The 27,365-nt window shown below is 41.6% G+C and overlaps 1 protein-coding gene across 1 annotated transcript in view; it reads left to right on the top strand.

Moving 5' to 3' along the window:
• The first annotated feature begins 1,315 nt into the window (after window positions 1-1,315).
• Window positions 1,316-27,365, top strand: part of MARCHF1 (membrane associated ring-CH-type finger 1) — a 250,242-nt gene continuing 224,192 nt past the window's right edge. Inside the window, exon 1 of the mRNA XM_074822904.1 lies at window positions 1,316-1,656. The gene's annotated coding sequence lies outside the window, so the exon portion shown is untranslated. The remainder of the gene's footprint in view (window positions 1,657-27,365) is intronic.

Below are 27,365 nucleotides of genomic sequence, written 5' to 3' on the forward strand. Positions count from 1 at the left end.
TAACAGGAAACATTTTAACACCCAAACACTTTCTTTGGAAGGGAGAAAGGGATATATTTTGATGTGGTGAGTAACCATACAAGTGTATTAAAATGGTGAAGCAGAGCAGCAATAATTGAGGCCGATGTAGCTCTACTTTCAATTTTATTTTCAGGGTATAAAAATTGCTTTTACAAACCTGATTAGGTAAAATCTCCAATAAGACAAAAAGATAAGTAAGGTAAGATAAAAATTGCAAGCATGAGTGAAAATGTACCTGCATATAGCTGGGAATTAAAAGAATTTTTAACTAGTGCCAGAAGGTAAGAGCAGAATTTTGAACAGCTTTATTTCCTTTTTACTATTGATCAGCAAATGAGAAGAAATATATAACAAGCAGATATAACTTTAGAAAAGCTCTCACGTTTTGATTTTTGGATCAGATCCCAGAACGCAGAAAAATATGAGAAATAATAGTTTAATCTATTTAAGTGAGCTCCATAATACACAGGTACCCACTTAATGTTTTCATCATGATGTAGGTGATGCTTGTTTAGACACTTGCCCTTATGGCAACAGAACTGGACAGTTCTCCATCTTTTCAGTGGACTTCTCTGAGAAAGCCCGAGGCTTGTACTACTGCTCTTTCCACACTGCAGCTCAGACTGATGTTTTCTTTAATTTCTAGACCTGTCAATTGAGCACAATTAAAAAAAAAAAAAGACAATAAAAAAGTCTGCACGTACTCTTCCTACTCCTTCTGTTTCTTAAGACCATAGAGGCATAATTTAAGTGAGCCTGGAATGGTTTATTCTGGTGATGAAGCCTTTATCAATATATGTAACAGCAGACGTGTTGTCATGCTCCTGGAAATTCAGTTTAAGGTAGATTTTTCATTTTATTGTATTTTGGCTTTCCCACTCTGGACCACTACCTGAGCACGGTGCCTCAGGATGTTAGTTAAGCTGTCTAAGCCATTCAAATTTAGACATTTTTCCGAACATGATATGCAAATAATTACACAAACCGGAGTCTAAGCAACGGAGCTGCATGTTGCCGTGCCGTGTGCCCCCTCCCGTCCCCCCCCAATTTTTCTCCGTGTTGAACTAATGGCTGAGAGATGACATTTCTGCACAGCCTTCTGAGGGGAAAAGGAGAATCCAGGCGACCACTCCGTTGTTTAATGCAAAGAGAAATAAACCTGCAAATAAGCCCTCTGCCTCTCCCCGCCCAGGGATTCCACGCAGGATTCCTACACTCCCAACAAATTGATTTTAAAGGGTATTTCACGGGAAAAGCAGAAACCGGGGGAGGGGAGGGAGGGGAGGGGGGCGAATCCTCCGGCCTGAACCGCTCAGACCACAGGCTGTGTTTCCCCCGTTGCTGTTTCCATGCGGACGGCCGCCGCGGTCAGCCGCCCCTCCCCGGCACGGCGGGGCTGGGGGGTTGCTCTGCCGCCACCCCCGACGGAGACCCCGGCCCCGGCCCCGGCCGCGCGGGAGCGGCGGGGCGGGGCGGCTCCGCGGGATGACATCATGGGGGCGGGGCGGCAGTGCCGCGCCGGCGGGCGGGCGGCTGCTCGGGCGGCGGGATGGGGCGGAGGGCGCAGCCCGGCGGGCAGCCTGCCCCGCCGCCCCGGCAGCCGGCTCCCTGAGGCACCTCGGCCCGCCGCCGCCGGTGAGTGGGCGGGGGCAGCTCGGCCCGGCGGGCGGGGGGGCGGTGGTGGCGGCCGGGCGCCTGCCCGGTCCCGGTTGCTGCTCCTTTTTTTTTTTCTTTTTTTTTTTTTTCCCCCCTTTGGGGTGTGTGTGTGTGTGTGGTTTTTTTTTTTCTTTCTTTTTTGTCTGTTTAGGTCTTTTTTCGTGGTTTTTTTGTTTTTTTTTTTTTTTGTTTGGTTTTTTCTGTGGTGGTTTTTTTTGTGTAATTTTGTTTTTTGGGGGAGAAGCGCCTCAGGGTTCCTGCTGCTGTTCCGTTCCTCTCGGCCGGTGGCGGGTGCGGGCGGGCAGAGGGCGAGGGTTGCCGCTGGCTCGCCGCCTAGTTGCATCGTTCGCTGGAGCCGGCACTTTGACAGTCGCCGATACGGAGCAGCGGCCCCGGCTGCCCTGGTCCCTCAGCTTCCAGCCTGGGCAGGGAAATAATCGCATCTGCTGGGAGAAATAATCAAAGGGAGTTTCTCTTGCTCTCCCGCCCCCTCGCCCCAAGTCGGACCCGGGACCCCGGGGGGAGCAGCCGCCGGGGCGCGGGGGCCGCCGCGGGTACGGCCGCTGGGACAGCGCGCTGCCCCCCCCAACCTCCCCCAGCCCCCGCCCGCCCCGGGAGGGGCAGTTCCCCGTCCTCCTCAGCTTGACGCCGGGGTGAATGACGCTTTCGTGTTAAGGGTGTTCGGAGTGAGTGTGGCATGAGGCGACTTGGTGACAAGAGGAACCCCGGGTTAGAAAAACCTGCCAGGGGAATGTGGGCGAAGGTGTCCTTTGTAGTCAATTTTTCAGCGCCATTGATTTGTTTATTTATTTATTTACTTGATGCTCTGTGTGTGGGAAGGGGGACAGCAGTACCAGCGCTTATCAGATGAGACACTGCTGTGGAAGTGTGAACGAAGGTGTTCAGGCTTCCACTGCTGTCAGCATGTCTTGCTGTGACCAGCCGAGGTTCCTCTTTATCTGGCAGTTCTCTTCACTTTTCCCCTATCCCATGTATTTTGCCCAGACTTCTGGGAAGCACAAACGTGGAATGCATTCTCTCACTTCCCCATCTTCTTTCAAGTGTTTGCGAGTTGTGGTCGGGAGCGAATTGAAAGGAGGGAAAAACAACATTATACTTTAGCACAATTTAAACTGTCTTCATTGCCTAATAGAAAGGTAATGAACTGCCTTGTATTTCTCCTCTGTTTGAAATTCTGTGAAGTTCAGTTATTTTACTGTGTATGGAGATCTGCAAATCTGATAGTTACTATAGTGTGTTTTCTTAAATCCCTGTGACAATGGCGTGGTTGAAGTAAATATACAAACTGATCTGCTGCCTGAGAGAATGAGTTTCCCTTGCAGAACATTTCCTTTCTGACACTGAACAGCTAATATGGACGCTGCCACATACTTCATTAAAAAGTTGGGAACTAATTAGCTGTTTCTTACAGCTAGAGTTCCAGATTTTAATTAGAGTTCCTGTCTTCAAGTTTAAACTGATTAAAGCAATGCCAAAGCTACTCTGGTTATTTTCAATGTTTGTTTAAAAAAGAAAAGGAAAACAAAAAGTAATTTTTAAGCTCTTTGAACTTCATGTTGAAAAACAAACCCTTCTGTTTGGGGTTCTGTCCCTGACTCTGCTGGGCGTGGGGAGTGAGAAGATGTGTGTTGTATGCATCTTGTGTTAGAGTGAGGAAGGAAACTAATGGCTATGAAACTTACTGGTTTGCTGTCCACAGGGCATTGGTTTCAATTTGAAAAGGAAAACTGGAATGTATTAACTAACAAAGGGAGTGCTGGATAACCTGTAAGCATTCAGGTGCGTTTCCCAATGTTCAAACCATATATAAGGGCGTGTTTGGAGACACAATGATGATGCTTCCTAATAATACTAAAAACTCTACTAGTGTCTAATATTCCTGACCAAAAGTCTCATCCAAACTTACATTAAACTGTCCCGATGATTAAATGTTGCCCTCCATTACCTCCTCGATTAATCTCTTGTGCATACTTCTGTCTTCATTCTGCTGAAGAATGTTTACTTGCTTTAGACTTTAAAAAGAAAATTCAGTGTATGGCTCATTCATGAGTACCCTGCTACATTCTTAACAACTTTCTTACCCTTTTTAGGTGTTTGAGAGATTTGCAAATTGATAATTCCCAAGGGACTTGTTGTGCTGATTAGACTTGCATAGTGGGTTTATTCTGAATATTTCACAGCACTCTTGACACTCTTCATGGGAAGAGTTTAATGTTTTTCTCACACTGCTAAGCACTTGTGACAAGATTTAGCAATGGGTGCTTTAAAATACAAAAAATGAAGTTTTCTGGAAAATGCACACTAAAGGAATGACACCCTTTTAAGGTGTGTGGATGGGCCAGACTAGAAATGCTTGAAACTCCCATATGGGACTGACAGCTGACCTTAACTCTGTGAACTTGCTTTGGTTCAGTGTTTGACCCAGTCAGAGCTGTGGTAGTCCTTATATCATGACAGAAAGTTCTCGTCTGTCCCAAAATTTAAGGGATTTCTTAAATTATTGTTATAGTGACTGAAATTTGTGCAAAAGAAACTTCTTTGCAAAACCTGGGGTGTTAATTTGACATATCTAGATATTTACGTTCAAGGCGCTCGAATGCTCTGGTGTCAGGTATGCTGCCAATGAAACCTATATAATTAAATCTCTAAGTAAATGTGACTTTTTTCTGTACTATAATTATTCTGTGTGTTTGTTAACTAGAGCTCACATCCACTAATACGTCAGTATGGATAATGAGTTAAACTGTCATCGTGGTTTTTATATTTGATGTGGAATTTCTATATGTGACTGCTGCAATTAACTTTTTAATATCCTCAGACTAGTGGCCTGGCTTTAGACAACTGGCTTTTCTCTTGTAAAAGAAGCAAGTTCATATACTAGGAACACCTACATGCAAAAATTAAAGCATTTGGTAGATTTTTAGAAGATTTTATTAGCTAGACAGTCCTGAGAAACCTCATGTGATCTAGGAGCAAAATTCCCCACGTGTGCTACTACACTTCCAGTGTGAAGAGCGTGGGAATTGGAAGTTTCTCTGTAGCCTGTGGAGTCTTACTGGAATGGTCCAGCTACAAGTGGATACATCTGCTGGTAGTCTTTTCCTAACTTGTGTATATCTCCTTATAATTTTGGTCCTTTTCTCCTTTTTTCAGTTACTGCTGGCTTCTGCTGCTACAGCCATGTGGCTGTCAGATGCCTGTTTTCTATTTTTGCTGCCTTTTTGCATTCCTGCCTTACCTCTTCTAGGTTTTAAACTTTAATTTTGTTTGGTTTCTGTATGTATATTATCTATCCCAGTAGATTCACTATCATGTAGCATACATGACAAGGAAATTATATGCCTTGACTTGAAAAAAAATTAGGATCTTTAAAGAGAAACATCTTGTTATGTGAAATTAAATCCAGAATAGCCTCATCATCTTAATAGCAGTGCAAATTCAAATAATGACTTAATAGAGGAACTTAAACCTTTTATGTGATGAGAATAACCTTGTTAATTATCAGGGTTAATGAGGTGCATTCCTTTAAGGTGAACAGAGTGATCACAGGCCAAAAAAAGGACATCTCTTCTGCTGGATGGTATTTTTCCAAATCATTGGTAACTGAAAAGGAGATTTTATTCCAGGCAGTCATGTGGTATTACAGCAGTTTATATCAGCTTCTTCAGGGAAGAGGAATAAACAGCTATTAAAAAGTAGACTATATGATACAGTCAAAGCAATATGAAACGGTAAAATAACTTTACCTTGTTTTGTGTAGCCATCTTCATAGTTCAATACCTTTTTTTCCCAATTCATTGGCAACCAGGCATACACTGAAACTTAAATCTCATTAGAGTACCACAATTTAGAAATAGTAGGGAGTTTGATAGTATTGCATTATTCCATGTCGTTTCACAGGTCTCTAGGGTATTTCAGTGCTACTTGTAACTTCATATAGTTCCTTCTATGGAATGGTTCTTGAGATGCAAAGGCACTAAAGGTGCTTTGGGCAATTGTACTTGCCACAGTGCTATCCTCTTGGTTGTAGGACAGGTGTACAGGATAGGTCTTTTACTGTACTGTGAGAGGTTTTGGCAGTGCTGAGCTGCGGAAGGGTATAAAGTTAATTTCAGACTGGGTGACTATTGAAAAACAAAGTTTCAGAATTTACAGTGAAGATGATACTATATTTATAGCTCTCATAATCTTAGGAAATGAATGTTTTTGCACAAGGAGTGTGGCATTCAAGGCGTCGAAAGCATTTCTGTATCTTGTGTGTAGGAAGAGTTATAATGTTCCTGCCTGATTTTGTCCCATTAACTTTGCTTGTCTGTTGCCAGATTTCTTCACAAGAATGTCTTCCAGAATTGACCCGTCTATGTCTGTCTGTCCCTATGACATGTGAGCATGCCTGCCCTGAGACAGGGCTGTGGTACAGCACAACAAGAAACCTTAGCTCGGTAGCTGCTACCGTGAACGGACTTGTCTGACCTTTTAGCGCTTTGGAGTGAGGTAGCTGGCTGTATTGTATGCTCTGTGTGTCCATCTGTCTGCATAGGCAGTGCTGAGCAGGTGGTTAGAGGCAGTAGCTCTTTCTGAATGTGCAAAAATGTTCTGTAAATGTGCATCTACCCGCCCTGTATAAGAAACAATAAAGCAAAGAAAGAAGAGCAGAGAAAATGGAGCTAGATTCAGCTGTTGCTGGAAATCTTAAGGTAAAGAAGAAAGGGCATTTTTGTTCTATGTAAACTTTTCCTGATAATATAATGCATAGTGTGGAAGGAAAAGTGGTGTTACTGTAGGTTAGCTGCATGCAATCAATGGTAGCTTGAATATTCTCTTAGCTTGTGAAGGTTTTGGTTCATAAGGAGGTTCATGAAGGTTCTGGTTCATTAAGGAGGGTAGGATGTACTGTGAATGTTTCTATGATTGCTCACCAGCAACTGAAAGCCAAATTCGCACTATTTGTACCTTCAAATGTACTTTTAGGTAGACAAAATTAGATGCCAAACATGATTTCTGCAAAAAAGTTATGTAATACTTGACTGTATTAAAATACTGGGCAGTGTGGGACACAGTGTAAAATATGGGGTGCAAAGTACTTCAGAACACTGAACACCTTAAGTACTTCTATTCTGTTCAGTAGGTTAGTTTGAGAATCTAAAGACCAGAAGCTTGTTTCATTTGTGATTCAGAACAACACTCTTTCTTGTTTGTTTACCTCCATTGCAAAATTAAGTTACTTAAATAAAATAGTGGTCACTGACTGATTTCCCGTGAGGCTTTCCATTTTCCTCAGAGGAACAGTTTCTCTATCCTTTCTGATGTGTATATACATTTAACTGCTCCCTTGTGCTGTGTTACATTTTTTTACTTCATGTTGCATTACACAACAGTAGAGGGGACAAGCTGGGAAAGGGAAGGGTCACCATGGTTCTGCAGAAACTTGGGGAAATGTAATCATTGTGGCATCGTCTGGTTAGGGCTCCCAGTGAGGATATGCAGGGGACAGCTGCTGTGCATGTCATAATTGTTTTGGTCATGTTGGGTCATTGAATGAAAACTTGAGGTCAATACTAATACCTGTTTTCCAGTTTCTGCCCTTCAGATCTCTAAAGGAGAGGAGAAGAGATTCCAAACATAAGCACAGAGAGGGAAAGCCAGGCCACCTTTGCAGTCATGCGACCATCTTCCTTGCAGTGTAGTTTATGTTGTGATGGCTTGATGATTGCAGGTCTCATGGGAGATAAGGTTCTTTCCCCAGCTCCCTCTCAAGGTATTCTTCTCTGAAGTCTTTTCCAGATGGAGTTTTTGAAATACTGATGATGTTATGGAAGAAAGGGACTTCTTTAGCATGGAAGAAAGGTTCAAAGAGGAAAAACATTATTAATACATTGATTCAGATGTAAAATTGATGTAACATGAGCCAAGCTAGATAGATACCTAAAGGACAAAATTTTCATATGAGGTCAAGTAGTAATAAAATAAGGACTAGGATAAGATTTCTAGCTGGTGAAGTGAACTTTTGGAGCTGCCCTCTGACAGGACAAGAGGGCGCGAGGGGTGTTATGCGGTCAGAATTTTAGGGGGAAGCTCAAGCCCAGTGTAAGACAATGTAGGGCTTGATAAGTGTGATGAAAAGAGGCTGGGAGAGTAATGTGGATTGCAGCATTAATTCTGGTGTATTGCTGAAAATAATCGGCTGGAACCCATTTGTGTAGCAGAAGAATGTGATGTGAACTCCAGCTGTTTGGTTATTGGGGTTGGCTGAGGGCACAGGCGGTTGCAGTGAGCTCTCTATTGCTCTGCTGTTCAAGGACGTTGATGCCATCAACTGGAGTAAGGAAAAACCCTTGCTCAGAAGTAGACTGTGGAATGGAAGTCTCATGTACCAAAATAGTGTGTAACGGGACTAAATCTAATCATGCTTTCCTGATCTTGGGCCTTCATAGGAAAGGGATGAATATGGTTCCCAAGGGAAGACCTAGTGCTTCAACATTTCCAGTGTGTGAAACTGGCATGAGGCTGTGGGACCAGTCCTTGCCATGTAATCTATGAATGCAGACATGTTCCTGTCCTGGCCTGTGGTGGACAATATGCTATTTTACCTCACTGCTGCTTCAGGCTCAGACAGTCTGTGCTGCTTCTTTGGAGAGAAACCTAAAGCATGGCTCCTGAGTGCCAACCCCCTTCAAACGATGTCTGCTGTCTCCTCACAGTGTTGTGGTCTCTTCTATTTGAAGCCTTTCTGCCAGGTGCAAACACAGGTCAGCTAATGTGACCAAATTGTTTTTCTGGGGAGTAATAATAATTTCAGTGCAGTGTAGAAAATACCTCTACATAATAGAAGTATCAAATTATCCTTTCTGTGCTAGCTCTACATGTGGGTAAAGAGTCATTAAAGAGTTGGCTGATGGATATGAGTTTTTGTGACAACAGATGCTTTTCTACAAAGCTGATGTTTTCAGTCCTGTAGAGTTATGTTTAAGATGCATCTTCCTTGTTTGTATAGTCCCTTTTTTAAAATTGAACAGTAAAGTCAGTGCCTTAGGTTAGCAGAAGTCCTAACAGACAATATGAGGTATTGGATGGAATATGTCATACCTGCAAAAAAGCCAAACTAATTCCATCTTCACATGGCTCTCAAATACTGGTCTTCGCAGCTGGTGGGATGCAATTTTCTGTGGAACTGAGAGGAAGGTATTGACTGTCCATTTGAGACAAAATACTTCAAAAAGATAAAAGCTCTTTGATAAACTCTTGCTAGAGTGAAGAGCAGAATTCAACTTTGCAATCGTATATGGATATGCTGAAGTTGACAAGGTGGGTGACTTAAGGTAGAGCAAAGCCTGAGAAATCAAATTCTGTTAAGAGGAGTATGTGAACATGGTCTGTCTTCTGCAGCTGCACACAGGGGAGGAGGGGAAAAGAAATAACTAAATCGTGATTATTTCCTTGGTGGGTTTGTTACATAAGCAGTCTCTCGCACTTTGTGAGAAACTGTTTTCTGAATGTTTTGAGTCTTTTGAACTGCATTTGTAGTAATAGTCTGATTTTATTCTGTCCTGTGAAAAAACTTTAATACAAACCCTGCTCAGTCAGTAAGCATTTGAAAATAGCCATGTTTTATTTAAGGAAGAAGAGTGCCTCAAGTGCATGTGTTTTGCTTTGACAGAGTGAAAGACGATGTTACAAAGAATGAATTTGGCGAGTGGGAAGAAAGATGAAGTGACAGAATGTATAAGGGGCAGTTTTTATCCCTACTGAAGGGTGTTTAAGGAATTTTAAAATTTTAAAAATGAAGAGGAAGACGAAGGTAAGATTATAGAAAATGGAGAAAGGACTAAGGAAACTAAAGGAAAATGAACCCATATAATGTGAGGTAGGGGTAGTTTGGAAGTGAAAAGGAGGGGAGGAAATATCTGTGATACGAGAAGTGGGTGAAATGATCCGAGCGGAAAAATAGTGGAAAAAAGGACAGAATTGAGATACAGAATAAAAGATGATGATCACTGTATGTGGAACAGGAAAAGGAAATTTTGTTTTAAGCATGTGCTGTGTTTAACTTTTCAAAAGCCTTTTCTTCCCTTGTGGTAGGGGAAAATATTGGACCAGAACCAGCAGCCTGAGAGGGGTAAGGCTGCCGCAGCTCCATGACCCAGGTCCAGCCGGCACCAAGGCTGAACATGTGTTCCCGGTACATATGTACACATATGAATGCATGCCCATGCCTGCTCCAGTTGCTGCACCGTGGACACATGTGTACCTATGACCCACCCCAGGCTGGCACTTAAGGCCACTTGCCGCGGTCTCTCTGATGGCTGGCAGTCCCACCCCAGTTGCTGCACTCAGACCCCTGTGCTCACATGTATAATGAATAGAGTCCCTCACCCAGAAAAGAGTTAGAAAGGATTTAATAAGCAGATAGGACAGACTGCACTGATCAGGTACAGGGCACAGCCAGGCAAGTGAACCAAACGGCAAACTATTTGCATGCAACTGGCCCTTTTTATCCACTTATTCCTCTGTTTTCTCACACTTATTCCTCTCCAAATCATGTAAATCCATCCCTGTCCCTGCCTTTGGTTCCTTCAAAACATCTCATAGTAAGTCCTGTGCAATCCCCAAATGCACTTCCCCTGCATCCCATAATGTGTCCTACATGCCTAGGCGGTGGCCCCCCCACACCTGTCCAAGAGGTGCTCTGATGTTGACTCATCGTGATGGGGTTCACACCTGGACACTGAGGCTGAGGCTCTCTTGAGCTGGGCCTGGGAGGGATCTGGATGGGGCCTCCCTTCCTCCAAGTCCCTAATTTGTGTTCCTGCCTGCCATTGTGCATCCCTGTGGTCCTCTGGATTTGTAGAAATGGGCCTCTAATGGGCTGATCGTCCCTGTGATGGGCCTGGGAGGAGCTGGGTAGGGTATTATTTGCGCTCTCCCACCTGCCACTGTGTCTCTCTGCTCCTTTGGGGTGCAGATGAGCTTTTATCACATAATCTAACAGTATACAACCATTTTCATTTTCTGTGTGAGTTTTAAAGACTAAACTTGTGATGAAAATATTTTGTTAAATAATATGTAGGAATGAAAATGAATTACTTAGAGCACATGCTTACTGCCTCCTTGTTTAGCTTTATGCTACAGAATACATAATGTATGGTATGACCTGCCAAGTCTGGTCAAGTTAGATTTTTATTTTAAAACTTGAAAGGGATTATTCTTTGGTTAAATGTCTAGTCATTAGCAATAAGCTACAGAACAGGTTACACCACTACTTAAACATCTGTGAGGAGTCCAGGTAATGATAGTAGTTACAAGACAAAAGCTGAGGGAGTGCTTGCAACTGCTTGTGGCAATGTTATAGCTAATGTAATGGAATTCCAGAATTGCCACCACCATTTCTTTATGCACCTTGAAGAAAGACTACTTCTAAAGGCTGTAACCATTATAATGACTTCTTTTTAAACCATGGTTAAACATATGCATGTTCTGCAAAGCTGTCGTTAAGATACACTTGCACTCATGAGAGAATGATTGTATTCATCATCACAACTAGATTTTTCAATGCCTTAGGGCTGGAGACAGGAGCCTGCACAGAGAAACTGTCAAACTGACTTAGACCCTGCAAAGGGTGTTGAAGTAAGTAGCAAAAAGTTCATCAGATATGTTTCCAGGAGGGGATGGGAAGACATTAAATGTCTAGGTTTGTCTAAAACCTTGATTGTGCACCACGTTTTATACTGACTGATTCCAGTCACCTACAGGAAAATGCATAGAAGTGTGGAAATTAAGGTGGAATCTGAGTGCAGATCTGCTGGAAAAAGGAATGGCTAGTTAATTAGGCATTAATAGAACAGTGCACACTTTTTTTAAAAAAGGGGAAAAAATTAATCCAGGCAACTGCAGGATTATGGTTTTTGACGTCAGTGTTATTCAAGTTCTTAAACTGCTTTTGGAGGAAAGGATAGTTCTGTGCATAATGGTAAAAGAAAATTAGAAAAAGGTATTAGGAATTTACCAAAGAGACTGGTACTAAGGAAGTGTGACAGATCAAAGGCCCCTTTGCCTCAGCTGTGCTTATATAACTGTTTGTATAGCTGAACTGTAAATAAGATCAATTTTGATTTTAAGATATGAAACATACTGTCAACCTTTTTTGACATGTATCATGTCATTAGTTGGGAGCTTGACTTCTTTGGTGAGATGAGATTTTAGAGGGTATATGAGTATTCCATAAATGTATGGGGATAATCACAAGGAAAGAATTGCTTAGAATAAGACAATGCAGAGCAATGAGAGCAAATGACCATATTGGCTGTGTATAAATTTACTCTAGAAATTAGAATGGGGTTTCTAATCAATAGAATAGCATCTCAGTTGAAGGTATTTTATATCAAACCATATCTTACTGTATTAAAGTAGCATCTGAGAAATTTATGAAGAAGCTTCTATAAAGGCGATGAGATGCCTGCCAGAGCAAGGAACTAAGTTCGTGGAGCAAGGGAGCTCTTTTTTTTTTTTTTTTTTTTTTTGGTAGTATTTTCTCAAAATAAAATTCAAATAAAGTGAATGCCTCAATATTGTGAAAGTATATTTGACAGCAGATGTGGCTCTTTCTCTTGGTGGTATGGAGATAGATTTTTTTTTTTTTTTCTTCAAACAGAAACAATTGCAACAAAGTGAAAACAATTTGGAGATAACAGCATTTTCCATAGAAAGGCAATGGAAATTTCAACATGTGGAAATTTAAAATTGCTATAAAAAGCTAGAAAGGAGTTTTCTTGGGTAGAACTTCTGCAATAGATAGGTGAAATGATAGCTGAAGAATGTGATGTGGTAAGTGATGAATACTCTTCTCTTACCTTAATCATGTATTTAAAATTGGGTTTCCTTGATATATGACACTGGTTATTGTTACTTATGCCTTTTGCTGGGCTTTAAACTCCCTGTGTTATGTCTGCCAGTCTTTGGAGCAGAAATTTTTGAAGGTTTTAACAAGGTTAGATAGCTGAGCTGGGGGGAAAAGAGAACTTGTCAAATGCTGTTGGAAACTTACACACAGTGATGCTTCAGGATGGGGGCCTTGATAGAAAGTGGATTGATTCTTGCACAAGGAGTGTGTTTCTCCCCTTCAGAAGATTTATTTGCTTGTGGAAAATAGTAGACCTTGAAAACACCTGTTCTTGTGCTGGGAAGACTTAGACTTTATTGGCTAAAGCCTCTCTAAAATTTAATGACTGGGCCAAAGCAGGATTTCTTTGAAATCACAAACATGAGTCATTTGGGCTGTGGGAGATGAGGGTGTGAGCAACCCTACTGACACGTTGCCTGTTGCCCAGGAGCTCTGAAAGAGAAAGCTGCTTGGAAGGAAGAGTCCTGCGAAAGCAAAACTAAGAGGAGAAAACAATAGGGAAGCAAACAAACCCAGAGAGATGAGTGCTTGAAACCCAAGGAGTGAAACTGTAGGAAGGGAAAGTGATATTCAGAGTCTAGGCTAGAAAGGTGATGTACTAAAAAATAAGAATTGATCTGGCAGGATGTGATTCAGATGACGATACTAAAGAAAGGGGATGAGAAGGAGCTAGTTAAGAAGAACATCAGCTCAAACACTACCTGCATGGTTTGAGAAGGTGAAGGAAGACAGACAGACAGGCAGGTGTGCCCAGCTGAAGACAGGAGCACAATCAGAGGTGCTAGTCTGATGGCAGTGTAGACAAAATGTCCCACTGATTTGAGTTCTTGATCACACAGGTGGTAATACCTCGGCACTGTTACCTACTTTGGCTATTACAGGTTTCTTGGGTGTATGTGAATATGTATTACAACTGTGTGTAATACCTTTTTCCATACTTACTCCCCTCTTTCCATGGAACTGTTGCTCAAAATTCTGATGTGCTGGGGATAAATCAGAACTGTATGACTTTTTTTATCTTTAGAGTTCTGGCCTCATTTCGTTGTGCATGGTGAATGAGACAGGGATTACTAGGGGAGAAGTGGTTTTTGTAGTCAGGCAGCTAAATGGTACTCTGGAGATACAGCTTATATCCTTTTCTACCCACACAGGACCTGTTTGATACTGGTCAGAGTATTTGCAGATGTGTATTTTCACTGTGTATTTCTCTCCTTTTCTGGATGCCTGATCTGAAATTCAGGATCTAATCTGCAGAAGAATTAGATGCTTGCATCAGGTTGAAGGAATTCTAGCAATTGTTTGCTATAGAGGCTGTGCCAGCTCTACGTGTTAGCATCTGGCGATCTTTTTGAGTCAGGTATTATGTCTATATATTTAGTAACCTTCAGTATCATTCAGGAAATGACGTTACATTATAGTGGATGCCTTTGGTTTAGCCGATTGGTAAAAGAGAATTTTGCTCTTTCTTTTAATAATTTAGCCTCAGACCTAGCTTCCTATTTACGTATTAACGGGGAGTAGTGTGACGCTTACTCCAGTTCCCTTTCTGCTCTACTCTGTAGTGCTGTGGTCTCTGTAGGACCTTTGCAGCTGTACAGGTTTCACTTTCATTCCCTTGAAATAGTTATTATAGAGCTGGAAGGTTCTCCATGCTTTAATACTGTATTGGCTAGTTCCATAATGGTGCTTCAAGCATTATGTTGTCTGTAATTCCTTGTGTGATCATCACAGGTCTTGAATAAGAATTGAAGCCTATTTTTGGATCTCTAAATTACAACTTTATGCATTACCTTCTCTACAATAATTCTTCTGAAGTGTAGAAAATTTCGTTACTGCAAGGCCAATAAATTGCACTCTTCTGTGCTGACAAACTAGTAAGAATTGCGACAGGCAATTTTGCTTTTTGAGCTAATAATAGGAGAGTTTCTTTATGTCACCAAAGAACAAATAATATAGCAGACATCCAAGACCATGATAAATAAAGTTCTTAGGGAAAGATTTCCTTTCTCAATGTTATAAACAAAAAGAAAAAAAAAGTAATAAAAATGCTGTTTAAAATATAATTAATAGACTCTGTGTTATTTACATTTTAGGATGATTTAAATCACTTGCAAAGGGGGAGAAATGCCAGGAAGTAAAACAGATGATGGCTTGCAAAATTGACAGAGAAACTAGGCAACTTCTGGTACTGTTTAATTGACTGGGAGAGCAACCTGACTGAATTCCTCGACTTTACAGAAATACAAATGGAGTGACTGTTAATATCTAAACAGATAAAAGCTTCTCATGGTTAAGACCTTTTATCTTTAGTGCTTTGCAACACAGATTAATAATGTTTTGTTATGACAAAATCTGTTATAGAAATATTTTATGGTAAGGTGTTGTGTAAAAACATGTCTTACTTTCTTAAGCTATTTATAAAGTAGTTCTTTAAAGGAAAGATTTTAAAAAATAATTTAATAAAATTATAAGAAAGAGAACAGAGATATATGTTTATTTGCCTAGACTGTAAGATGATGAGATGAAACAAGATGTATTTTCCCCGAACAGGCACATTTAACTTAGAATTCACAATCTTTTTTCCCTTTGATATTAAAAAAACCCGAATTGTGGTTATCCACTTCTCATCCATCTTTTCATCTCCACCCCCCCCCCCCCCCCCCGCCCCCGTAGAATAATTTGTGTAGCTTGTGTTGCATAAAATAGTGTTAAGCAATGCTTATTGTAAGCTGGGAAGCTTAATGAAATATTTACAAGAACAGTTAACTAACAGACATAACTTTTAAGGTTTAACAGACCACCTGCTCAGCAACTTAAATAGAGCAATGCTGTTTTCAAAACTACTGTAGTTATTCATGTCCAAGGAAACATCCTGGGTAGAGCTCCCAGAAAACTGTTTTCTCATCCCATTAATTCATTTTAGCCTTTTTTAAAAAAATAAATTTACTTGAGAAATCATAAGGCTTCAAAAGGAAAAAGAAGGATGGGAGTGGAGAGAAGGGAGAGAAGAAGTGGTGAAGAGAAGCAGCTTAGAGTCACATCCAAGAATGCTCTCTTTACTTAGGAGACTAAGGTCAAATCTTTGGCATCTCCACCTTATTCTAGTAATTGGCTAGTTTAACAAATTTTTTTTCTTCCCATATTCAGCGTTGTCTGCCTTCAGTCCAGAAGTGACATAATGCTGTGTTACTGTGACTGTTATCCAACTTGCTGGCTCTCTTTTACAAGCCTGATTAGCAAAAACATAGCTAGTGCTGGTCCTGGAGCAGTTTGTGTGTACTTGTCCATGTAGGTGTCTTTTGTGTACCGGAGAGGCATATGCTAAACTGAAGTAAACCTCAGCCATTGTTATGATCAGAAATATCACCGGCTTAACTGCTGGGATTTTTCTTCCAACTGTGGAAATCTAGGAGTGGACGGCATATCAAAATAATTTTGACTGTTTCTGTTCCAGCAAGGACTTTATCTGAATGAAATAGATACATCTTTCAAGTATAACATCAGATAGTGTTTAAATGCAGCCTTTTGTCTTGCAGGGGTGAGGGTTTCTTGTCAGGCACAGTTACTACACTTCCATTTTTGCATTTAAAACTTTTCAAATTTATTCAGTCTGTGACAGTGGCATGGCCTATCCTCTGTGCTTGTGTCTAGAATGAGATGAGATCCATGGAGTTATAAGATAATGCTGTTTCAACAGCTTTCATACAACATATACCCATTTCTTTATAGGTTCACCTGCTCAGACAGGCAATGAGGAGAAGACTTTAGAGGAGTTTCAAAATCTGAATAGTCATGTGGGTTGGAAAGAGCCCAAAGAATGGAATATCCAAATATACACCCTTGATAAATTCACCATTAAGCAGTAGATGTGGGATGGCCAACTTAAAAATACTTATCCTAACTCCTATTAGCCACTTCTGTTGTGAACATGAAAAAAAAAAATTCCCAGCAAAATTGTTCTTCTCAAGTGGACCTGAGAGGGTTTATCTCTTTCATAGGTAAGAAATGGAAAGTATCCTCCTCCCAGATAATTTTTTTTTTTATGCTGAAGCAGCAAAGAACATGCTTTCCACTTTTTCAGTATGATGATGGTTACCCCTATTATATAGCTACCATGTTAGTACCACATATAGCAGTAACTGTATGACAGTAGTAGCCACTGGGAAAATGATATCTGTCATACTCTACAGGAGTGTACAAATTTCAGTCAGTGCTGTAAGTGGCTACTCTTTCCCTTGGTGGACAATTGTATCATCCTCACCAAACACACCCGAGTCTTTCTCGGTTTTGAGGCTGGCATAAACAGGCACAAGCACCACACATCTTGCAGGACATGATTTGAATATTTACTATCTTGAACTTCATGATGCTGAAAAAGTGAATATTTTGCCACAGCTCTCGTTACTAGAGTGTCAAGTGAGACCTGGTTTTGACAATGTTCAAGTTGAACTAACTTGCTGCTTATTTTTGGCATAGTTTTCAAAATGTTAGAAATCAAACCATTTTCTCTGGCTTTCAGTCAGCATTTTAAGCTTAGGCTTTGTGTTTTGTCCTGTAACAAACGTTATAAGGATTGCAAAACTGGCAGGTACTGCAAGTACTTCGAAATAACAAATAGAGGCCTTTTCTGCTAGCAAAACATTTGACAATTGTGAGCATTTCTGCCAGGAAACATTGCTGTCATCCAATTAAGGAATTTTCTGTAACTAGAATGCCCTGAATAGTTTTATATCTAGGTTGGAAATGGTTTGGTTGACACCATACCTTGTAAAGAAAGCAATAACAAACGGTTAATTTAGAGCTTTTTTGGAAAGCCTAACTGGAGCTGCTGATCTAATCACCTTTCTGGGCATCAGTGTTTACTTACTGGAGTTTTTAAGAATCAATTTGATGTTCAATGTGACTTACCTACTTGTGCATTGATTCTCTATTTTATCATTCTCAAGTTACTTTGGCTTGGAAGACATCTTTTTCCTTCAGTCTAAGTCCTCATTCCTAAACTAATAAAATTATGTAATGTGTAGTAATACATACTAATTCATTGTATTTGTTGAGAACTTGAGTTCTCAGTGGAGAGTATTAAATGTGAGGCTTGTTAGCTGTTGAAAGTATGTGTAGTTGATAAACAGTTGAACAGATGCCAAAACCCTTTGCTTTAGGGAAAAGGATTACCTACCTGCATACTGGTATCAGTATTGTGGAAAGTCCTGAGTGCATAGCCAGCTCTCTGGTTCACAGCCCAATTCAAGACAGAGGAGAAAAATGCTGTAAAGGCAGGAAGTGAAAGTATTCTTTATGTGGAAACATGTCAGCTGTTATCCGTAAAGATACTGTGCGTTGGTATTTAATTATCCTTTGGAAACATTTCTATATGGTACCTTGTCATAACGAAAGACTAAAATCTAAGGTTTATGGGATAATAGAAAACTGTATTTGCAGATGGACATCAAGAAAATTGAAATAAAATAAACTGAGGTGATGTCCAGCTCTCAGTCCTTGAGGTTGGCTCTAGATCAGTGTTTCAAGTTATGAATAGAGGTCACCACAGTAGGACTTCATAGGGAAGTCTGCTGCCTTCCTGGGGCCTGGGTAAAGGACCTCATGGTAAAACTCCCCACTCTAGTGCGACCTAAGGACTACTATACTCTCTTGGTTTTTCAGGTAGGTAGAGACGATACTACAAGGAGAAGTCCTAAATCAATGAAGAGAGATTTCAGGGCCTTGGGGAAACTGGTTAAGGGGTCAGGGGGCACAAATTGTGTTCTCCTCCATCCCTTCAGTTGCAGGGATGGATGAGGAAGATTATAGGAGAACTCAACAGATGAACTTGTGGCTCCGAGACTGGTGTTACTGGCAGGGCTTTGGATTTCCCAGTCATGGATTGGTATACAGGACGCCAGACCTTTTGGCATCAGATGGGATGCACCTGTCCCAGAGGGGGAAAAGGGTCTTGGGGCAGGAGTTAGCTGGGCTCATTGAGAGCACTTTAAACTAGATTTGAAGGGGGAAGGGGACAAAACTGGAACTCCCAGACATAAGCCCCAGGGTAGATTACCAGAGTTTGTGGGCTGTTGTGCCAGTGACGACCCTCATCCTTCCATCTCAGTGGAGGCAAGGGATGGAGACATGCAGCACAAAAAAGATGCAAGAGATGTTGATGGATCAGTAACCATGGTAACACCTGTGAAAGGTCAGACCGGACTTAGGACCTCTAAATGCAAATGGGGACATCAGCCTATCTGAAGTGCATCTATACCAGTGCACACAGCATGGGTAACAAACAGGAGGAGCTTGCAGCCATGATGCAGCAGGAAAATTATGATGTAGTGGCTATCACAGAAGCATGGTGGGATGTCTCCCATGACTGGAGTGCGCCAGTTGATGGCTACAAGCTCTTTAGAAGGGACAGACAAGGAAGCAGAGGTGGTGTGGTGGTGCTGTATGTTAGGGACTGTTATGATTGCTTTGAGCACAAGTGTAGTGAAGACAGAGTGGAGTGTCTTTGTGTTAGAATCAGGGGGAAGGCCAACAGGGCAGATGTTGTAGTAGGAGTCTATTATAGGCCACCCAACCAGGACAGAGAGGTGGGTGAAATATTCTGTAGGCACTTAGGAGAAATCTCCCTTGCCCTTGTTCTTGTGGGAGACTTTAACTTCCCAGACATCTGCTGGAAATACAACACAGCAGAGCGGGACCAGTCCCAGAAATTCCTGGAATGTGTGGCAGATAACTTCCTGACACAGCTGGTGAGTGAACTGACCAGAGAAGGTGCCCTGCTGGACCTCCTCTTTGTGAACAGAGAAGGACTGGTGGATGATGTGGCGGTCAGAGGACCACTAGGGCACAGTGATCATGAAATAATAGAGTTCTCTATTCTTAGAGAGACCAGAAAAGGGGACAGCAGAACTGCCATCCTGGACTTCCAAAGGGCTGACTTTGGCTTGCTTAGGCACCTGCTTGGCAGAATCCTTTGGGAGACAGTCCCGAAGGGTATAGGGGTCCAGGAAGGCTGGACACTCTTTAAGAAGGAATTCTTAATGGCACAGGAGCAGTCTGTCCCCAGGTGCTGTAAGAGAAGCCAGCGGCAGATAAGACCACCCTGGCTAAACAGGGAGCTTTGGCTGCAACTCAGGGAGAAAAGGAGAGTTTACGGCCTTTGGAAGAAGGGGCTAGCCACTCACAATGATTACAAAGGTGCTGTGAGGCTATGCAGGGCGGAAATCAGGAGGTCTAAAGCCCAGCTAGAAATTAATCTGACTTCAGCAATCAAGGATAACAAGAAATGTTTCTATAAGTACATCAACAGCAAAAGAAAGACCAGGGAGAGCCTCCATCCCCTGCTAGATGCAGGAGGAAACATGGTAACGAGTGATGAGGAGAAGGCTGAGGTGCTTAATGCCTTCTTTGCCTCAGTCTTTAATAAGAAGACTAGTTGTACTGAGGGAATCCAGCCTCCTCAGCCAGAAGACAGAGACTGGGAGAACGACCCCCCTGCATTCCAGGAGGAGATAGTCAGTGACCTACTGCATCACACAGACACACACAAGTCTATGGGACCGGATGGGATACACCCGAGGGTGCTGAAGGAGCTGGCTGGGGTGCTCGCCAAGCTGCTTTCCATCATTTACCAGCAGTCCTGGCTGACCGGGGAGGTCCCGACAGATTAGAAATTGGCCAATGTGACACCTATATATTAGAAGGATTGGAAGGATGATCTGGGAAATTACAGGCCTGTCAGCTTGACTTCGGTGCCCGGGAAGCTGATGGAGCAGCTCATCCTGAGTACCATCACACAACAGGGACAACCAGATGATCAGGCCTAGTCAGCATGGGTTTATGAAAGGCAGGTCCTGCTTGACAAACCTGATCTCCTTCTACGACAGGGCGACCTGCTTACTGGATGAGGGAAAGGCTGTGGATATTGTCTACCTTGACTTCAGTAAGGCCTTTGACACCGTTTCCCACAGCATTCTCCTGGCAAAACTGGCTGCTCGTGGCTTGGATGGGCACACGCTTCGCTGGGTAAAAAACTGGCTGGATGGCCGGGCCCAAAGAGTTGTGGTGAACGGAGTTAAATCCAGTTGGCGGCCGGTCACGAGTGGTGTCCCCCAGGGCTCGTTTTTGGGGCCACTCCTGTTTAATGTTTTTATTGATGATCTAGACGAGGGGATCGAGTGCACCCTCAGTAAGTTTGCAGATGACACCAAGTTGGGTGGGAGTGTTGATCTGCTCAAGGGTAGGGAGGCTCTGCAGAGAGACCTGGACAGGCTGGAGCGATGGGCTAAGGCCAACTGTAGGAGTTTCAATAAGGCCAAATGCCAGGTTCTGCACTTCGGCCACAACAACCCCCAGCAGCGCTACAGGCTTGGGGAGGAGTGGCTGGAGAGCTGCCAGTCAGAGGGGGACCTGGGGGGTGTTGATTGACAGCCAGCTGAACATGAGCCAGCAGTGTGCCCAGGTGGCCAAGAAGGCCAATGGTATCCTGGCTTGTATCAGAAATAGCGTGGCCAGCAGGGACAGGGAAGTGATCTTACCCCTGTACTCGGCACTGGTGAGGCTGCACCTTGATGACTGTGTTGAGTTTTGGGCCCCTCACTACAAAAAGGACATTGAATTACTCGAGCGTGTCCAGAGAAGGGCAATGAAGCTGGTGAAGGGTCTGGAGCACATGTCGTACGAGGAGTGGCTGAGGGAACTGGGGTTGTTTAGTCTGAAGAAGAGGAGGCTGAGGGGGGACCTCATTGCCCTCTACAACTACCTGAAAGGAGGTTGCAGAGAGCTGGGGATGAGTCTCTTTAACCAAGTAACAAACAATAGAACAAGAGGGAATGGCCTCAAGTTGTGCCAGGGAAGGTTTAGACTGGATATTAGGAAATATTTCTTTACAGAACGGGTTGTTAGGCGTTGGAATGGGCTGCCCAGGGAGGTGGTGGAGTCCCCATCCCTGGAGGTGTTTAAGAGTCGGGTTGACATAGGGATATGGTGTAGTTGAGAACGGTCAGTGTTAGGTTAATGTTTGGACTAGGTGATCTTCAAGGTCTTTTCCAACCTAGATGATTCTGTGACTACAGCTGAGTGTGCGGTGATGCGGAAGCTGTATAGGCAGGAGGGACCCAGGCAGCATGTCATGCTGGAGGTGGGCACGTGTGATTGTGTCTACAGCAGCTCCTGCTTCCATCTTTACACATTTCAGTTGGGAAACGTCTTTTTAGCAACTTCGGCTGTAAAGTTCCAGTCCTCTTTGTTAAGCAAAAATATGTTGGGTAAGCTCTGTTGTGCTACTTTTGTATTTTCAACAGTTCTGAAATGTGTCTTCAAATAATATGTATTGTGTCATAGTTAACAGTTTCTGTAAAAGGAAAAGTGATTCATGGAGTTTTAAGTCCTTTTGCCAATTTCCATTGGATACTGCATTTTGCAATTTATGCAAAATATGACAATCTCCATTGTCAGTTGAATCAACCCACACTTGATTTTTAAACTGGTTTTAGTCCTTGGGGAAGGGACCAGATAGTCAGAGCTAGAAAGCAAGCTCTTTAATTACTGATAGAACATAGCAACACAACTGCAAGTTCCTACAAGGACCATCAGGCACCTCAGTTCTTTAGGATTAGCTGCATGGGTTGAGAGATTAGTTTTTGATGGTCATCAGTTTTTGGCTTCTTTGCTGAGATTTTTAGGAATGACAGGTTTGTGCTGTTTGTGTGCTGTTGTCTTACCCTTTGCTAAACCCTTTATAGAGATCTGTAATAGAAATATTAGTTGTTGATATGAATGATGTAGGAATGGAAAGGTTTGTTGAACCACCAGAAGCAGCAGCAGAAGGGTTAAAAGAAAGGCCTGTATTTATAATGGAGAACAACTCTTCAAGAATGCAGCTTCCAGGACACTATTCCCAGTGGTAAGATTGAGGAATGTGTTATTTATGTCAAGGCCAGAACGCCTGCTCTCTGAAAGAGCAGATGACTTCTCAGTGGAAGATTGTCATCTGTACCATTTCTTTTCCTGTTCACCCAACAGAAGAACAGACTATAGACTATATATATTCTAAATGAAGAAAAACAGTAAGAAACAACCTGGCCTAAGATTTGTGGAGGCTGAGGTAAGTAGCGTTCTGGTGTGGAGGACTACCCCACAATGACTGCTGGCTCCTAAAGGCTATGAAGATCCATCCAAAAACTAGTTTGTTGCCAGTCGAGAAGTAACCCAGAAACACTTGATAGATGGTGTTCTATCTGTCACAAACAGGTGATCCTAGCCAAACCACTTGGGCAGATGTGTCACTTGTGTGTAGGTGAGTGAATGAAATCTTTGGAAGGATGAGTATGAGTGGGATATTTGCAAATTAGTATCTTCCCCTTTCATAAGATCTGATATAGAAATTTGCTGCAGTAACTTTTGATAAACTATCTAATGCTTACTTGTTTCATGCTGAAATTAAACCACTGTCGAGTCATAGATGGTAACAGCTTTCAGTTTCCCTACTGACATGAGAACTCTTGGTAGGGTTAGGAGATGTCAAAGGAAGAAATGGGCTAAAACAATTTAGAAAGGTCTTGTGTGACACCAGACTGCTTAAATTTAAGCCATAAATGAAGAACAGGTCAGAGGAGAAGGAAAAAGACCGGACAGTGTCTGTTACTGAGTATCTTGTATTAATTAGACAATTTAATTTTAATACAGACATTTATTTTTATTTTTTATTGTAATGTATCAACATTATCAGTAATATTAATAAAATTATTTTTAAATTAGACAATGATACCAATATATCAATGTAATATAATTCTAGTATATTATTTTATTATATTTTATTATGAATTATTTGTAATACAGGTATTTTTAAATGAGTATACAGGGTCCCTAAAGGTACCAGCATCTTTTGATGTGAGTAAGAAACCTTGGGAGTGCAGGAGGCTGTTAGACCTTTGTCCTCCTTGGCCATTTCGGCACCAAAATGTGGTATTAACACTGTCAGGTTCCCTCTTTTTTTTCAAGAGGTGTGTTATCATTGATGTCATCTTCAGACTAGGTAATAATCAGGAAATATAGAAAACAAATAGAGGGCAGCAAGAAGAAACTATTCTATAGAGTTCAGACAGTGACGTCAAGAACAAGACATGGTAAGCAAGAGGCATTTTGCAAGCCAGAAGAGTAGCTGTGTGGCACATGCTATATTCTTGTGAACTGTATTTTCAGGCTGAAAAATGTAAGCATCGAGATAAACATTTGTACTTACGTACTTAAACATGCGTTATGTTTGGTACATGTTCAAACTTATGCAACAAACGAGTGGGAAAGACTGCATAAGAGACAAATAAACTTACTGTCTAGCAGTTTTTGTTTAGGTTATTTATAGTATGTAAGGCAGTTTGCCATTTACATGTTGTTTGTTTTGTATGCTTGTTTAACTTTTACTAGACTATAAGATGGTGCTTTTTGGGCCTGTAACCTGTTTTCCAGGGCTTTGTATGTAGTGTAATTAACTCCCCACCTTGAAAGGGGGAAATTCTTGGATGCACTTCTGTATAAGAGCTATGAAGAACTGTAGTAAGAGTAGAAGGAGAAATAGCGAAGTACCTGATTGCTTCCGTGGATCCCTACAGCTTAGCTGCGGAAGAATCTACGCTATTAAATCAAGGAACACTTTTAAAACAAACCCCAAAAGTTTCCTTGTCTTTTTCTCTAATCTTCATTGGAAGCCTTTAAAGTAATTCTGAGCTTTTGTTTTGCTTTGGCTTTTTGAAAAAAAAAAATTAATCATAATTCATTAAAATTCATGGATAATAATACCGGGTTGCAGACATACTTAATATCTTTTCCTAAATGTTTATGTAGCAAACCTGTGGCTTCTTGTGTTATGTGCTCTTTCTGAAATTACACATCTGGAAGACAGTGTGGCACTTTCACTGCATTTATACTTTATTTGGATTTTATTTTGTATGGAGATGGTTTAGATTAGATTTCTTAATTGGCAAGGGGGAGTACAACTGAATCAGTGTGCAGGGAGTAGCAAGACAATAATACCTTATTTCATGCTTAGGTGAAACGATTGTCTTTAACTTGCTTGTTGAGAGAAGTGGTATGTTAGAATCATTGACCTTTGACTTAAACCTAGAACTAAGATCTGTCTAATGAAAAAGCTGTCAGAAATGAAAGGTCATACAAAATGCGATGAATTTTTTAACTCCTCAAGAAGGATTTCTGAAAGTACTGTAATTCCCTGTTGATTTGCCTAACCAAAGTGACATTTCTGTCACCATTCACTGAACACAATTTTGCTTTTATTCATAGTCTCCATGCAAATATAAAACTTCTAAGCAGAATATGGCTTATGGAAACAGTCCAGCCTAAACAAAGAGTGTGTTTGATTCCTTATGAAATATGTCAAATTGGGTCAAAAATTTTATCATCCTAAATCAATTCAAGAACAGCTGACCTTGGATATATTATTTTCCTTCCTGTTTCTTAGCAACAGGAAACTTTTCTGCAGGATGACTCTTTAATATCCTAATCTGTTTTAGAAGCGTTTATACTTAAAGAGGAACAGATGGTTTGGGAAATTTTGTTTGTAGCAATAGATTTAGGGAATATCTGTAGATTATTTTTCCTGATTTTATACCCTATTGTCCTGCACTTAGAATTACATACTATCTCCTTGATGGTAGCTAAAAACTTCTGTCAAGAACAGAGAATAAAAATAGCACTCTTCAGATGCTACAGGTTTATTTTTTTATGCGTGATGCAAGAAAGCAGTTATATGTGTGCTCTTACAGCTGTGATTGCATTTCTTACACAAAGCGTGAGAATATGTATAACTGTATTCTGTAATTGTCGAACTGTATCTGAGTAAATGAAGAAAGCATTATTTACAATGCAGTTTAATTCATTGGCATTTGCTTACTCTCTCACTCTCAAAATCTAGCATGTGAAGTGGTTTTCTTTCTCCTGTATTACAGATTCCAAGGGTTCTTTATATTTCAGTGAGAAGAATCTTTTTTGAAAGGTTATTTTTATGTGACTTGGTGTTCGCATAAAATAGTTAAGTCACTAAGGATGCTGAAATCTGGAGCTCTGAAACACTGTGTTGTGACAATTTTATTATTGGCCCAATGAAGAAATAATTATGTTGTTTATTTTTCTGGTGGCATGAAACTTCTTACTTCCAAAGAAGCAGGATGAATGCTTGTAGGAGACTGGGTGATCTTGGATTTTTCTACATGAATTTAAAATGAGTACATGAGCCTTGATTCTGACTTTATTACAACCACCTGCAAAGCAGAGAGTAAGACCTGTTCTCTTCTGATTCTTTGTCAAAGTGCTTTGTAGTACCTTTCCTTCCTAGTCCTGAAGTTGCAAAGAGAGGTATCTCCCCTCCATCACTTCATTGCTGTCTTAAGAATCCTCCTGTGATGATGCTCATAAATGCCTGACAATGAAATCATCTGGTTTTCTGTGATTGCTGGTTTGTCTTGGAGACAGTTGTTGACATGTAAGTCCTGATTAGCAGATAGAGACGTAACCAGTTTAGTGAAGAGTACTGCAGTAGTGTGTATGTGTGTGCATATGTGTGTATATATATATAAAAGCAAATGACACATTCAGCACTATGGTGTGGGTCTTCTGGTGAATCATCTCGTGCAGTTTTTTTCTCCTTGTTGGCCTATGTCATACTTCATTTATTATCAGTGACTGCCAAAATTGTATAAACTGTGGGATGAGCTTGTTTTTGATAACCTAATGGACCTATTGCCTGGCCTGCTCTTAAAGTTTCATCACTTACCATCACTTATCCAAAGTCAAATGTGCTCAGTAGCCTTTGTTTGAGCTCTCTTAGCTGCATAGCATGATGTGAGGATGTCCCCCACCATGAAACCTTCTTGACATCTTTTGTCCCTATTGTCATATTTGTGTTGTGTGCTACCTTAGCTTAGGAGCTAGCCTAGAAATATTTCTAGTTGCAAATTTTGATTGTTGTAAGAAAAGACCATGTCATCTTTGTTTAGTTCCACTGAATTAAAATTACTCTGTCTTCCCATGTTTTTACATAGAATCATAGAATGGTTTGTGTTGGAAGGGACCTTAAAGATCATCTAGTTTCAACCCCCTGCCATGGGCAGGGACACCTTCCACTAGACCAGGTTGCTCAAAGCCCTGTCCAACCTGGCCTTGAACACTTCCAGGGATAGGACATCCACAGCTTCTCTGGGCAACCTGTTCCAGTGTTTCACCAACCTCACAGTAAAAAATTTTTTCCTTACATCTACTCTAAATCTACTCTCTTTCAGTTTAAAACTGTTACCCCTCATCCTATCACTACGCTCCCTGGTAAAGAGTCCCTCCCCATCTTTCCTGTAGGCCCCCTTTAAGTACTGGAAGGCTGCTATAAGGTCTCCTCTGAGCCTCCTCTTTTCCAGGCTGAACGACCCCAACTCTCTCAGCCTGTCCTCATAAGGGAGGTGCTCCAGCCCCCTGATCAATAAGGGAAACCTCTTCTGGATCTGCTCCAATAGGTCCATGTCCTTCTTATGTTGAGGGCCCCAGACCTGGACACAGTACTCCAGGTGGGGTCTCACGAGAGCAGAGGATAGGGGGATAATCACCTCCCTCGACCTTCTGGCCACACTCATCTTGATGCAGCCCAGGATACAGTTGGCTTTCTGGGCTGTGAGCGCACATTGCTGGCTCATATTCCATTTTTCATTCACTAATATCCCCAAGTCCTTCTCTGCAGAGCTGCTCTCAATCCACTCATCACACAGCCTGTATT

The sequence above is a fragment of the Strix aluco genome, chromosome 4 (assembly GCF_031877795.1).
Source record: "Strix aluco isolate bStrAlu1 chromosome 4, bStrAlu1.hap1, whole genome shotgun sequence".
In the NCBI taxonomy this organism is placed as follows: Eukaryota; Metazoa; Chordata; class Aves; order Strigiformes; family Strigidae; genus Strix; species Strix aluco.